Genomic DNA, 14,651 nt, shown 5'->3' with positions numbered 1-14,651 from the left:
TGCCAAATCTTACGTAGTTCTTTCGAAATAGAAAGCTATTAGACCACATAGTGACAGAGCAACAAATCTTATATATAAAATGTATTGGTCTGTTTGTCTGTCTGTCCGATTATGCATTTGGACACTCCTGCACCGATTGAGATGAAACCAACGCAAGGTGGTACAGTTGGTGCCTGGCCAGGTTTTATGGGGATTAGGGTCCTGGTCAGACCTCCCGTTGGTGTATGCTGGGCAGAACTTTGACCCGGGGAGCCTGTTCTGAGCTTTCCACTAGATGGATTTGGTAGAAACCTTCACAGTGTGGTAACATTGGATCCCAGAATTTCCACAATTTATCAAAGTCACCTCTAAAAGAAAAGTTGTTACTTTCTGTCACCACTCACTGTAGTTGCCTAAGGAGATAACAATTGGTCAATTCAAACACTTTACACATTTTTCGTATTGAGTCCATCGAGAAGATTGGAAAGTAGGGTTCCCATTTATTATAAAAATGCTTGACTCCATTTTCAATGTTAAACATAGCATTTCTCCTGTCTATATACATATAGACTAATAATGCTGACTGTATTTCTCTTACGGATGGGCTAGATTTTGTGATCCATTTATTAAGAATGACCTTTTTTGCAAAGGTGACTATCAAGGAATTAAGTGTGATATATCATCTTGCGTGTACCATAATGCAAAGTGCGCAAATAAAAATGCAGGTGGTGAAAATTGTAGTTTTAATTGGAAGGTGTGATTAATAAAATATAAGACTTTATACCAGAATTTTTTGATTTTTGGACAGTCTAAAAAGACATGAGTGAAAGATGTTTGCTCCCCAGAACATTTGGGACAACGCCCATCATCATCTGAGACCATATGTTTCCTACAGTTCGGAGCTATATAAGCTCTGTGAAGCGTTTTGTAGTGAATTTCTTGTAATTGAGCTGATGCTAAAATCTTTAAAGGTTTATTGGTGTTAGAAATTATTGCTGAGAAATCAGAAATGTTTTCCATCTCTTTTTCCCACCAACTTTGAATCCTATCCCATAGTTTATGAGGATCATTAGGGAGTAGATCCGTGTATAAATGTCTAATACGGTATGTTATTGTATTGGCCTGTCGGAGGAGAGAATCTATATAATTTGGGATTAATGTCCTAGTTTGAGATCCAGGAGACAAGGAGATTTTTGAGTTTATGTAATGTCTTACTTGGAGGTACATGAAAATAATGTGTGTTTGGCAATGAATAAGTTGTACACAATTGTTGAAATGTCAGAATCACACCCCCTGGATCGAACACATCACAGATAGCTTTGATTCCTTTTAATTTCCAAATATGGAACCATGCGTTTTGGATGGAAGGTAAAAAAGCAGGATTACCCCAGATAGGGGTATATCTAGACTTGGTAAAGTCTTGCGATTAGTTTTTTGTTTATAGATTTCCACGCATGGTATGTATCTCTAAATAGGATATGATTATATAGATGTGAGGGGATAGCGGATTTCTGGAGGTGTAATAATGCTGCTGGAGCAAAAGGGTGAAAAATTATCTCTTCTAAGTTTTTATTGGTATAAATGCTACGAGATAAGAACCAATTTGAAATATAGCGGAAGAGAGTTGCTTGTGAAAAGGCCTGAATGTTTGGAAGCGCTAAACCTTACTTTTGGGTTGAATTCATCTAATTCTAGGGATTTGGGGTTTCTTGCCTTGCCATATAAATTTCAAAAAAGCAGTAGTGCAAATCTTAATGTCTTTCTGGGTTAATGCTATTGGTAATATTTCATGAGATATGTCAGTTTCGGGAATAAAATACTTTTGATCAATACAATTGTACCTAAAAGTGACAAAGGTAGGTGAAGCCAGTTGTCTATTTGGGATTTTCTTGATCTAATCAGAGGTGTGAAGTTTTCCGAATATAGCCTATGTAATGTAGAGGGAATCTGTATACCCAAGTACTTCAAAGAAGTGCAATTACTTTTCAATTGGTATAAAGACACTATTTGTTTAGTCGCATCTATCAATTTATTTTTGTGGAGAAGTAAAGTTTCTGATTTTTGAACATTAACTTTATAACCCGAAAAAAGAGCCAAAGTGTAGAATAGTATCTAGTATTGCAGGTATAGATACAATCAGGTTTGAGATAAATAACATCATATCGTCAGCGAATAATGTAATTTTTAATTCTAGAGTACCTACTTTAATCCCTGAATACATAGTGTTATTATGTAACGGGAAATCTTTATTTTAAGGTAAAAGTGTTGTGCAGAACATCTAGTACATCTTTCCCAATGAATAATAATGCACTTGGAGGGGTTTAAATAGCATGAATTGGCCAATAATTAATTATATGCCATTTTTCTGGCGGGATTTTCTGTAAAAAGCTCAAAAAAAGGGAATTATGTGGGGCATGTATTTTGGGGTGTTGTATAGATGGGAAATGAGTTTTTGATCTTGCAGATGGAAGTTATAAGTGTTTTCCCAATATTTTTGAGGATTGCTTAAAAACATTTAAAATAACACATTACAGATTTTTCTGTACCTTTTAAAATAAAAAGCCATTTGACATCTTTTAACTAATTAACTGGCTAATATTTTTTTCCAAAAATGTCCTCAAATTTTTTAATATCATGTCAGTGAAAGCCCAACCTTCGCCAGGCAAGTGGTTAAGAACATAAAATACTTTGCTTATGACTACTAATAGCCTTCTGCACTGTTATTCAGTCCTATTTGTTATTTTTATGGGGTTCAGGGTGATTTCGCCACTTTTTCATGCCCTACCTCCAGTCGTGCACTGTACATAGAGTTAACGCTCGCCATTGCTGCAGGTACAGTTGAATAGCGCGACTCGCAGGAGCACACTTAATAAAAATAAAATGCAAAAGCTCGGTAATGTAACCTGTGGCTTCCACGGACAGAACATGCCGCTAATTGAATCTGCCCCTTAGTGTCAATGAATGTTGCTACTAGTGCATTAACAGGCTTAATTTTTTTGGCTATTGTTTGCTCCAATTGGCTGCTTTTCCATTGATATAGCTGTTTCTCTTTTTCCTTTTGGCTGCATTCTGATTGATGTCGCTGGCTCCTAATGAAGTGATGGGCTTCAATCTCGGGGATGTTGCTGGCTCCTAGAGGCTGCATCGTCATCTGTGATGGCTCCCCGTGAATTGAGGGGTTTCAATCTCTGGGGTATTGCTGGCTCCTAATGTCACTGCTGTTTCTTTCTCATATTGGCTGTATTGTCATTGGAGTTACTGGCTATTAGTGGCTGCATTGTAATTTGTGTTTGTTGGCTTCTAATGGCTGCATCTTCATTGGATTTGCTGGCTATTAGTGGCTGCATTGCCATTGGTGTTTCTGGCTTCTACTGGCTCCATTGTCATTTGTGTCACTAGCTCCTAGAGACAGGTTTCATTCTCATCAATTTTGGCTTAAGCCACAAAATGCCTACAAGGTGTGTATGTAGCCGATTCACTTTTAGGAGTAGCATTTTTTTTTTAATTTTTTTAAAATAAAGCTGTTTACCTTTTTAATTAACCATACTACCCTTTTGCACTTATCATCCATAACATTAAAACCCTGGACAGGTGAAGTGAATAACATTGCTTATATCATTACAGTCAGTGGCGGGCTGGGCCGGGGGGCAGGGTGCCATGTGCCCCCCGGGCCGCAGCGTCATGCGGGCCGGTGCAGTCTGTGTCACTGTGACACAGACTGCACCGCGTGTGTAGCGCTGACCGGACGGAGTTCGGTCAGCGCTACACTGACAAACACAAAGCCGCCGGCTCCGGCAGCTGTGTGTTTGTTGTAAGCAGCAGCCAATGAGAGTCTGTCAGACTCTCATTAGCTGCTGCTGCTGCGCCCACTGCGGGAGCCGCTCCATCTTCCGGCTCCCGCAGTGGGCAATGGGAGAGACGTCATGATGTCATATGACGTCTCTCCCATAATGCAGAGCGGACCGGCGCGGGAAGGACAGACGGAGGAGCAGATGGCGGCGGGAGCGGGGATTCAGGTAAGTGTTTTGTTTTTTATATTATGTGTGTCTACTGGGGGGGGTCTGGCACTACTGGGGGCACTACAAAGGGGGGGGGGACTACTACTACTGGGGGCATTACAAGGGGGGTGGGGGACTACAACTACTGGGGGCACTACAAGGGGGGGACTACTACTGGGGGCACTACAAGTGGGGACTACTACTGGGGGCACTACAAGGGGGAGGGGACTACTACTACTGGGGACTACTACTACTGGGGGCACTATAAGGGGACTACTACTACTGGGGGCACTACAAGGGGGGTGGGGGACTACTACTGAGGACACTACAAGGGGGGGACTACTACTACTGGGGACTACTACTGGGGGCACTATAAGGGGACTACTACTACCACTACTGGGGGCACTACAAGGGGGGTGGGGGACTACTACTACTGGGGACTACTACAAGGGGGTGGGGGACTACTACTACTGGGGGCACTACAAGGGGGAGGGGACTACAACTACTGGGGACCAGGGCCGGATTTACCATTGGGGAAACCTAGGGGCCCGCCGGGTCCTAAGGGGCCCGTGGCCGGGCCCCACGCCCTGCCCAGCCCCCCCTGGTTCCTGCCCAGGAGATAACCTGCTGCTCTGTACACTGGCCGAGCAGAGATCACATCACAAAGGCAGCAGCAGCATGTAACTCCGCCTCCGACCATGCTGCTGCCTTTGTGATGAGCTCACTCCTCGGCCAGTGCACAGAGCAGCAGGTTACTGCAGCGTGTACCCTCCGGTCAACACTGAGATGTGCCGTGTGAGGCTGCTGCTGTCACACGGCTGACTTCAACGCGGGGGTAGGGGGCAGAGGAGAACTTACTGTTCTCCTCTGCCCCCTACCCCCCACGTTGAAGTCAGCCCACACTCCAAACTCTCTCCCCGCAGCCTGCATTGCCCCCTACTCTCCGCAGAGTAGCTAGCCCCCTCTCTGCAGCATGAGCTGATCTAGTCAGCTGATTATAATCAACCCCCCCTAGCCTACGCAGTCACAGTGAGTGCTGCGAATCCCCTCCATTGCAGCACCTCTCACCTCCCCCTGCGGTGTAGTCAGTCTCCTCTAACAACCCCCTCCCGACAGTGTGCTTTCACTCCCCCGACTAATACCACAACTCCGGCTGAGGTCAATGGATCAGACTGGACTTCTGCTTTCTGACATGAGATGGCAGTCTGAGTAAGTCAAACTGAAATAAAAAAATAATCTTACTGTTAAATAACGCTCTCTCTACCTGTATGTATGTACCTAAAAATATATATATATATATATATATATATATATATATATTGTACACACACACACATTGGTCACCTTGAAATATATATGTATTTATTTGCAGAGTCCCTAGCTATTGTGTAGGTGTTTATTTTCATTTGTTTTCCCATCTTCTCTCGTCTCCCTCTGTATGTCCCCTTTTCCTCCCGTCTCCCTCTGTATGTTGCCCATTCCTCCCGTCTCCCTCTGTATGTCCCCCATTCCTCCTGTCTCCCTCTGTATGTCCCCTTTTCCTCCCGTCTCCCTCTGTATGTTGCCCATTCCTCCCGTCTCCCTCTGTATGTCCCCCATTCCTCCTGTCTCCCTCTGTATGTCCCCTTTTCCTCCCGTCTCCCTCTGTATGTTGCCCATTCCTCCCGTCTCCCTCTGTATGTCCCCCATTCCTCCTGTCTCCCTCTGTATGTCCCCTTTTCCTCCCGTCTCCCTCTGTATGTTGCCCATTCCTCCCGTCTCCCTCTGTATGTCCCCCATTCCTCCTGTCTCCCTCTGTATGTCCCCTTTTCCTCCTGTCTCTCTCTGTATGTCCCCTTTTCCTCCCGTCTCCCTCTGTATGTCCCCTTTTCCTCCCGTCTCCCTCTGTATGTCCCCCATTCCACCCGTCTCCCTCTGTATGTCCCCTTTTCCTCCCGTCTCCCTCTGTATGTCCCCCATTCCTCCCGTCTCTCTCTGTATGTCCCCCATTCCTCCCGTCTCTCTCTGTATGTCCTCCATTCCTCCCGTCTCCCTCTGTATGTCCCCTTTTCCTCCCGTCTCCCTCTGTATGTCCCCTTTTCCTCCCGTCTCCCTCTGTATGTCCCCTTTTCCTCCCGTCTCCCTCTGTATGTCCCCCATTCCTCCCATCTCCCTCTGTATGTCCCCCATTCCTCCCGTCTCCCTCTGTATGTCCCCCATTCCTCCCGTCTCTCTCTGTATGTCCTCCTTACCTCCCGTCTCCCTCTGTTCCTCCCCTTTTCCTACTGTCCACCTCTGTTCGTTCGTCCCCCTTTCCTCCTTTCTCACCTATTATATATATATATATATATATATATATATATATATATATAATATATACACACGCACATCTTATATATACACATACATACACACTTTGTTCATATAGCACATATGTGTAAACACACATATATATATATATTATATATATATATATATATATATATATATATATATTTATTTATTACAGAATTTTATATATATATATATACACATACATATATAGGTGATCTAGTAACACTACTAACTACATATATTGGAGAAGGTGTCACTGGAGCAAGATACACACATCACACACACACATATATATATATATATATATATATATATATATATATATATATATATATAGTATATATAATGTGTGTGCGTGTATATATACACACACGTATATATTTATATAAATATATATATTATGACGCCTCTATATAACATGATTTGTGTAGCTTGATCCAGCGACACCAACTGTAATATATGCACAGGATTGTTTGAGGTAGGGGGGCCCCAAACCGGTATCTTGCCTAGGGCCCCATGAGATCTAAATCCGCCTCTGCTGGGGACTATTACTGCTGGGGGCACTATAAGGGGACTACTACTACTGGGGGCACTACAAGGGGGGTGGGGGACTACTACTACTGGGGACACTACTGGAGGCCTGCATAAGGGTGTTCTCTCCTGTGGCACACGGGGGCACTGCATATGGGAACTACGACAGGGGGCTGCCCTAATCTTTATTTTTACCTTACATTAATCCCATATGGACCCGCCTCCTCCCTGGAACACTTGAGGGGGGGGCGCGCCGTAGCACGCATATTCTTCGGACACCCTGGCTACACGCTACTCCTCTGCCAGGGCCGCTTGCATGCATTTGCCCCCCAGGCTAAAAGTTACCAGCCAGCCCCTGATTACAGTAGCACTTGTCTAGGGGTGGGATATATTAGGCAGCAAGTGAACAGTCATTTCTTGAAGTTGATGTGTTGGAAGCAGGAAAAATGGGCTGTTGTAAGGATCTGAGTGACTTTGACAAAGGCCAAATTGTGATGCTAGATGACTGTCTCAGAGCAGCTGCAAAACAGCAGGCCTTGTGGGGCGTTCCCAGTATGCAGTGTTTAATTCCAAACTGGTCTAAGGGACGACAACCAGTGAACTGGCAACAGGGTCATGGACACCCAAGGCTCATTGATGTATATGGGCAGAGAAGGCTAAGCCCGTCTGGTCCTATCCCACAGAAGAACTACTGTAGCACAAATTGCTAATAAAGTTAATGCTGGCTATGATAGAAAGGTGTCAGAACACACAGTACATTGCAGCTTGCTGTGTATGGGGCTACTTAGCTACAGACAGGTCAGAGTACCCATGCCTGACCCTTGTCCACGACCAAAAGTGCCTACAATAGGCACGTACGCATAAAGACTGAATCATGAAACAATGGAAGAAGGTGGCCTTGTCTGATGAATCACATTTTCTTTTACATCATGTGCGTGTGTATCGTTTACCTGGGTAAATGATGGCACCAGAATGCACTATGAGAAGAAAGCAAGCTAGTGGAATCCGTTTGATGCTCTGGGCAATGTTCTGCTGGTAAACCTTGGGTCCTTACATTCATGTTGATGTTACTTTGACACATACCAACTACCTAAACATTGTTGCAAACCAAGTACACCCCTTCATGGCAATGGTATTTCCTGACGGCAGTGGTCTCTTTGAGCAGGATAATGCGCCCTGCCACACTGCAATCATTATTCAGGAATGGTTTGAGGAACATGACAAAGAGTTCAAGGTGTCGGCTTGCCTCTAAATTCCCTAGATCTCAATCTGATTGAGCATCTATGGGATGTGCTGGAAAAGTCTGAGTCTTTTAGGGTCCACCTCGCAACTTTCAGGACTTTAAGGATCTGCTGCTAACGTTTTGGTGCCAGATACCAAAGAAAATCATCAGAGGTCTTGTGGAGTCCATGCCTTGATGGGTCAGAGCTGTTTTGGCAGCACGAGGAGGACCTACACAATATTAGGCAAGTGGTTTTAATGGTATGGCTGATACCTGAATAACGTATAGCACAGGGGTGGGCAATAAGCAGCCCGGTAAGATAGCAGTCTGTATTTGATGGGAGTAGCAAAGGCTATTTCACATCGTATCCAGCTTTCCATGTGTTTGGCATGTGTTTTAAAATATAGAAGTGGTCCTCTTCTTTTTTTTTTTTCTTCAACCATTCAGTAATTATGATTTAAAAATAGTTCAGAATAATGTCTTTTTGCCTAGAGCTGCCCCATCTGTTGGCAGCCCAAACTCGCCATGTGCATAGTTGGTATAGTAAGTTTAATTTTTCCTAATGGATTTCATGTGTGTGTAGTCTAATTGCATTCCTTCCTGGAATGTTCATTCTCTGTGTAACATAAATAAGAATCATATGTTGTGTTGCTTGGGCTTGGGGGGACATCATGCAGAGGAGATTTTTTTTGTTTTTGAGTGTGTGTGGCTAAATCATACAAATACTACTTGCTATGTTAAATAAGGCATTTTTTTTTCTAAAACTGGCTGCAGCCCGTCATTCAACCTCCATTCCTCCTCTCTAAGCATAAGAAGTTGAAAGCGCAACATACTGATCATGGATGTATGCACAAAAATTTGGACAGCACACAGTTTGTATGGAGTAAAAGAGCCTAAATTGTGTTTACATCCAGCTGTACAGAATCCTCTTAGGCTCTATCAGAATTTCAGCCAGGGTCCCCCGTGGCTCGAGCATGCGCAGAGGGAAGCAATCGGGAAGCCGACTGGCTATATACCGGCAGCCGGCTTCCCGACTGTCATATCCCACCGGGAGACCGGCGCCCGGCATCACGATCGTAGTGATGACGGGCGCCGCGAGCGGACAGCCGCGGGGGGGGAGGGTTAGGTTTAGGGCTCCCAGGGGGGGGGACTTAGGGTTAGGAACCCCCCCGGGAGGGTTAGGGTTAGGCTAGGGGGAGGGAGGGTTAGGGTTAGGCACCCCCGGGGGGGACTTAGGGTTAGGCACCACCCCGGGGGGACTTAGGTTTAGGTATCGGGGAAGGGGGTGGTTAGGGTTATGCACTTAGAGGGGGAAGTTTGGGTAAGGCACCCCTAAGGAGGGTTAGGTTAGGTTAGTGGATACTTACCTATCCACGATCGGGATTTCCAGCGCTGTCGGGCTTCCGCTGCGTCGCACTCTGCTCCTGTCGGGCTGCCGCTGAGGGGGGCTCTTGGGTCATAAGCCTGCAAGTCCCCACACCGCAAAAGACAGCTCTTATTGGGAGAGCTGTCCTTTGCTTAAATCATCATGCATACGGCATTACTAAGTGCTGGTATGCATGCCGGCATTCGGGACCAAGCTCCGGAAAGTTTTGCTTTCTGGGGCTTGGTGCATACGGGAAATGCGTCCAAACCTTCGAAAACAGTATTTTCTAAAGTTTGACCGCATTTTTCTGCTTAGTGCATCCCGTCCATAGACAGAGCTGCATGCATCTTGCGATATGGTCATGTCTGCAAAGTAAACACAATGCCGTATTTATCCTGGGGAATTTTACACCTGAAATTTACGCACAGACACTGCTTTCCTAAAAAATTTAAGTTTTGAAGCGAGAACTGGGTGGCGGAAATGCGATCGCATGGGAGTGCAATTTTGAGCAGTTCCTACGGGAAATGGAAGTCTGTACCTTACAGATCTCTTGCACCTAGGATGGGGCTGGTGCAAGTGCTGATGACTGTTGCAGCGGTTGGTGTAAAGTCAGTGGGAGGCACGGCTTTCTGTTTGTAGACACACAAACCCTTGCATTAGCCCAATGGAAGCTCGCAGCAACATAAGGTAGTAAATCAGGGTTCCACAAGCACAGACACTATGCCTGCACTTCAGGATCAATCCCAAATTCTGTCAACGTCTATAGTCATTTTCTCCAACCATCAGCTGCATTCAGATTATTTGTCATGTTGTTTGCCTTACGCAATGTACAGTAAGGTCTTATGAAAAATAGAATACTTTTCAGATAAGCAATGGAAAGTTACTGACAGTCAGTCTGAAACCCTTTGACACTCTTAGTGACCAAGTACCAAATCCCTTCTGTCAACACCATGTCACTGGCAACATAATTGTATCACAGATGAATGTTGAGCCTTTCAGTGACACATCACAGAACTGGAAGGACGGCATAGTAGAGAGACGTTGGTATAGCCATGAACAGGAAGCTATTCAGGCTTCTATTGTTTGGGGGACACTGTTAGTAGTAGGTTGTTCTCAGATCTTCAAGTGTTTTTTATATGTGAAAATAAAACACTTTTTGATTTGTGACTGTTATGAGGTGGGAATGTCACCTACCAACACTCAAGGTTATGTACTTGTTCTCTGTTGCTTTAAGGGAATATATGCACTCTCCCCACTACGACAATACTCATTCATACAAGAATCAGGCCCAAAATCAACAGGTTGTGTAGGTATTTATATAGCACATACATTATTCCCAGTAAAGTACTAAGGAATATGTATCATTTACATCAATCTCCAGTGGCGTTTATAATCCTACCCCACATACAATATATATTCCCTACCACACACATGGGTTCCTTTAGTCAGAAGGCTATTAACCTACCAGTATGCCTTTGGAGTATGACCGAAGCTCCTGTAAAAAGCCACACATGACAGTTTCTTAAATATGCAATTGTTTATACTGAATTATTGTTAAATTACTGGTTGCTATCTGTTAGCTTATTTTTGTCTCCTGTTAGCTTAAAATTGTTTCCATATAAAAATTCAATTTTGTTTTACCTATTCCCTCGCATTAGTTCTCATTTGGACTATAGCTTCCCCAATTAGTAGGGTTATGATGCTTACGCTCTGCAGGGACCTCTGCTTGTGATCTTATATAAAGACAAGAGCACCAAATGTGCAGTGGAATTGACTCACTGACTAGAACTATAACCAGCTTGTGTAGTACAGGGAAGTGACCATCCAGTACTCAAGTCATTTTTATCTGGTATGCCAACTTTGGGTAAGAAGCACTGCTGTGTCTTCCAAATGGGGAAATTTCAGAATAATAGTGTAGTAGTTTAGTAAAAACTATAATTTTAAAATTGTATTGTCAAATTAATAAATGTAAAAAATCTGTAATAACAACACAGCCTGAGTAAAATCCTAATTCTTACTTGCCTTCTTTTGAAAAGACATTTCAGGGAGATTGTGAAGTAAACACCTATACAGATGTGTCCACATACATCTATCCTCCGTGCGCTACATGTGGCACTACACAACGCGGGAGCTCTGTGTGACTTGGTAGCGCCAAGCGTCTTTTTGTGTAAAGTTTTGCCTTCAAATTCTACGTTAGTGTTACAGCCGCTGACACTGTAACGTAGCGTTTCACATGCAGATACACCCGCAGACACACATAGAGAACATAGGCATGCTGCATATAATTTTAATCAGCAGAAGCTGCTTGCGCTAGCTATTCGCATCGCTGTGCGAATAAGGAGCATTTGAAGGTAAACCGTTGCACGAAAAGATGCTCGGCGCTACAGAGTCACTCCACAGCATGTTTAGCGCGCAAAGATGCTAGATGTAGGAGGACACATCTGTAAGAGTGCTTTAAAGTGGGCATGTACTGCTACATCTGAGAGGCGTTTCATAAAATTAATTTACATACAAATGTAAATGAGCCCCAAAGCAGTTAGTAAGATCTACTTGCTGATAAAACACACCGATACTTTTCAGAAAAAGCATGTAGCTATAGGGATCATTGTGCCTTATAACCAATGCAGGGAAATTATACTAATGATCCCATTTCAATGTATATATCTGTTTTTTTTATATAACAGCTACATAATGGGGGTAAGGTGCAATCAGGGAGGTTGCTAGACTCTTCAGGGAGTCAGGGAGATTGTTACTATTTCAGGGAGTCTCCCTGACGATCAGGGAGAGTTTGCAAGCATGTCCTAATTGCAGTTTTACTACACAAACCAGTCCTCAGGAAAACCAGGTTTCTTCATGGGACGTGCTTTCCACTAGGTGGCTCCCAGCCCCTTTTCTAAACACACCCCATGCAGCAGTTCTAGGTATGCATGACACCTACTTGCCACAATTTACTTTCCAACAGTTCTGATAGTCAGGACACAAGTCCTGACTATTTTGTTTGAATTGGGAATTTTCCACCTAAATTGGGAACATTTGGGAAGTAGGTATGTATGTATGTTGTCTGTTTAGATCTCTGTCTAAGGAGCACATGGGAGTAGGTTACAGGTCTGCTTTGAGAACTTCAGGTTATTACCTTAAAAAAAAAAAAAAATCACAACTGTGTAGTGTGTATGAGCAGATTTATGGCCATTGTACAGGGGAAGTATGATAAAACCATTTCAGGTCTGTGCTTTAGTTTAGAGGGAATACATACAACATAAAATTTAAAATAAGTATTCATTCAGCATATGTAGTAAGAAGTGATTGGAAAAAAAGCCCCATCTGTCTTCATTGCAATCCAGGCTCTATGTACCAGAACACTGTCTGGAGGGATGTGTATTTGCATCTTACCCATCTGGTGAATAAAGCTTTGTTTTCAGGACACTGATACTCCATGGACTCTACTCAGAACCATCAAATGTACAATCTGAATTTGATTGGAGTTCAATTAGTTAATGTAGAAATGCAATTGTGCTTGCCATGGACGTGCCCTTTGTTGGGCTCCTATTGGTCAAACTGGTCTCATGCTACACTCTATCTGTAACCATTGTCTATTCTTATGTATAATATATATGGTATGTACGCAACATCTTTCCAAGCTTTATCTGATGATCAGCTGCTCTCTAATCACATCTCACTGAACAGATCATCAATAGGGGTTGTAAGAACTTAAATCATAGGTGGGAAAGTGTTATCCAGAGACTTAAACAGTGTGAGACCTGCCAAGAGAGGGGAGCATGTCCCAGTGAAAACAGAGCTCTGGTGGTTATTTTAAAGCCTCTCTGCTTACTTCATCATGTGTCATGGGGACATATGCTGAGTTATCAATCATTATCTAAAATAACAAATTCATGAAAAAAGGGAATTGCCAAATTGATGCTTATAGCCCGCCAATGTGGTTTATGTGTAAAATAAAAATTGGAGCAGCTCCTTCCTGGAAATAAGTAAAGGGATTATGGGGTATATTTACTAAATGATGACTTTTCAAAGCCATCAATTTTCTGCAGCTTTTAACACTGAGTTTAAAATAACAGTAGTAATGAATGCTAAGTCTTGTTTTTTCATAATGATAATGCCTTTTTAAATCTAACGGCCCAGCCGTTTTGAAAACAGTCTATTTGATAATTTTACCCCCTAGGCTGTAGAAACATAAACTGTGCCTGAATCATAGACTGTTCCATACATGCCTTCATAGAAATGTGTTGGCCATCCCATCTAACCTGGATAGTGGGTGACGCTCCCCTGGGACCTATTTCCTTTGCTCCAGAACTATAAATGAAAACTTGGGCCTCCATGTATAGTTATCAGTATGTAGTAGTCAGTGCTGCGCTATGCTATCTGCTTCATTGTACCAAAGTCATTAGATTTGAATATCTCTATATTCCCTAAAATATCTTTAGCAATTTTGGTTCAATTGACGTTCTTCCTCAGAACGTTTGTCGCTGTGTATAACATCATGATTAAAGTGCACACAGAACTGAACTGTGGTTGAGTTACATATTTCTACATTTCTGTTATATTGGTAAACACAGAAGTCAAGGATCATTGATCTCTATGGGAAGATGACTAGGCAGTGTGTTTATAGGAATAGGTGAAAAATAACAGAGTAACATGGAGTATCTTGAGGTAGTCGGAGATGCCCCTCACAGCTGATTTCTAATCTTTTCTGTTGCCCATATTTTTGCATGTTAAATATAAAGACATGCATCCAGGCCTGGATACTAATTATTATAACCAATACAATAAAGTCTCATTTACCCTGAGACCATACTCATTCCAATGGTTCTGGAGTTTTGTTTTACAAATGTATATTAATAATTATGTACGACAGTGATATAGCACTTTTAAAGTTACTAATCTGTATCTTTGTTTTGATATTACTGCACCATTCTTCATTAACGTCTCCTACAATGTGCATGATATGGAGCCCACGTGCTGAAGAGATTGTTTAAAGCAGCTACAATTGTCTGCCTGAATTTTTCTGGAGTGCAGAGTATGGTTCTCTGTCTCCGTGCTGGACAGTTGTATGTGTCAGATTCAGTATTGCTCTTTAAGATGGTGTGGAAAGGAAACGCTCGGAAACAGTGTCTGTTGGAATGCAAGAACAAGAACTTACATTAAATAAGACCCATTGTTTCTTGATGAAATTATTCAAAACAGGTGTAGGGAGGGGACAGCGTGCCAGAGAATCAACATTTTCCTC

At 43.0% G+C, this 14,651-nt stretch overlaps 1 protein-coding gene across 10 annotated transcripts in view; it reads left to right on the top strand.

Annotated features, from left to right (window-relative positions):
* The window catches only part of TANC2 (tetratricopeptide repeat, ankyrin repeat and coiled-coil containing 2), a 632,660-nt gene that overhangs the window by 184,936 nt on the left and 433,073 nt on the right, over positions 1 to 14,651 (top strand). The window contains exon 1 of one of the 10 annotated variants that reach the window (XM_088470700.1): positions 3,914 to 3,995. The exons of the other annotated variants lie outside the window; for them this stretch is intronic. The gene's annotated coding sequence lies outside the window, so the exon portion shown is untranslated. Of the gene's footprint in view, positions 1 to 3,913; positions 3,996 to 14,651 lie in introns of those variants that run through there. 10 annotated transcript variants of the gene reach the window in all.

The sequence above is a fragment of the Taudactylus pleione genome, unplaced genomic scaffold, assembly GCF_031769625.1.
Source record: "Taudactylus pleione unplaced genomic scaffold, aTauple2 ptg000102l, whole genome shotgun sequence".
NCBI lineage: Eukaryota > Metazoa > Chordata > Amphibia > Anura > Myobatrachidae > Taudactylus > Taudactylus pleione.
Note: the sequence above shows the minus strand (reverse complement) of the source record. Positions and strands in the feature narration are given on the sequence as shown.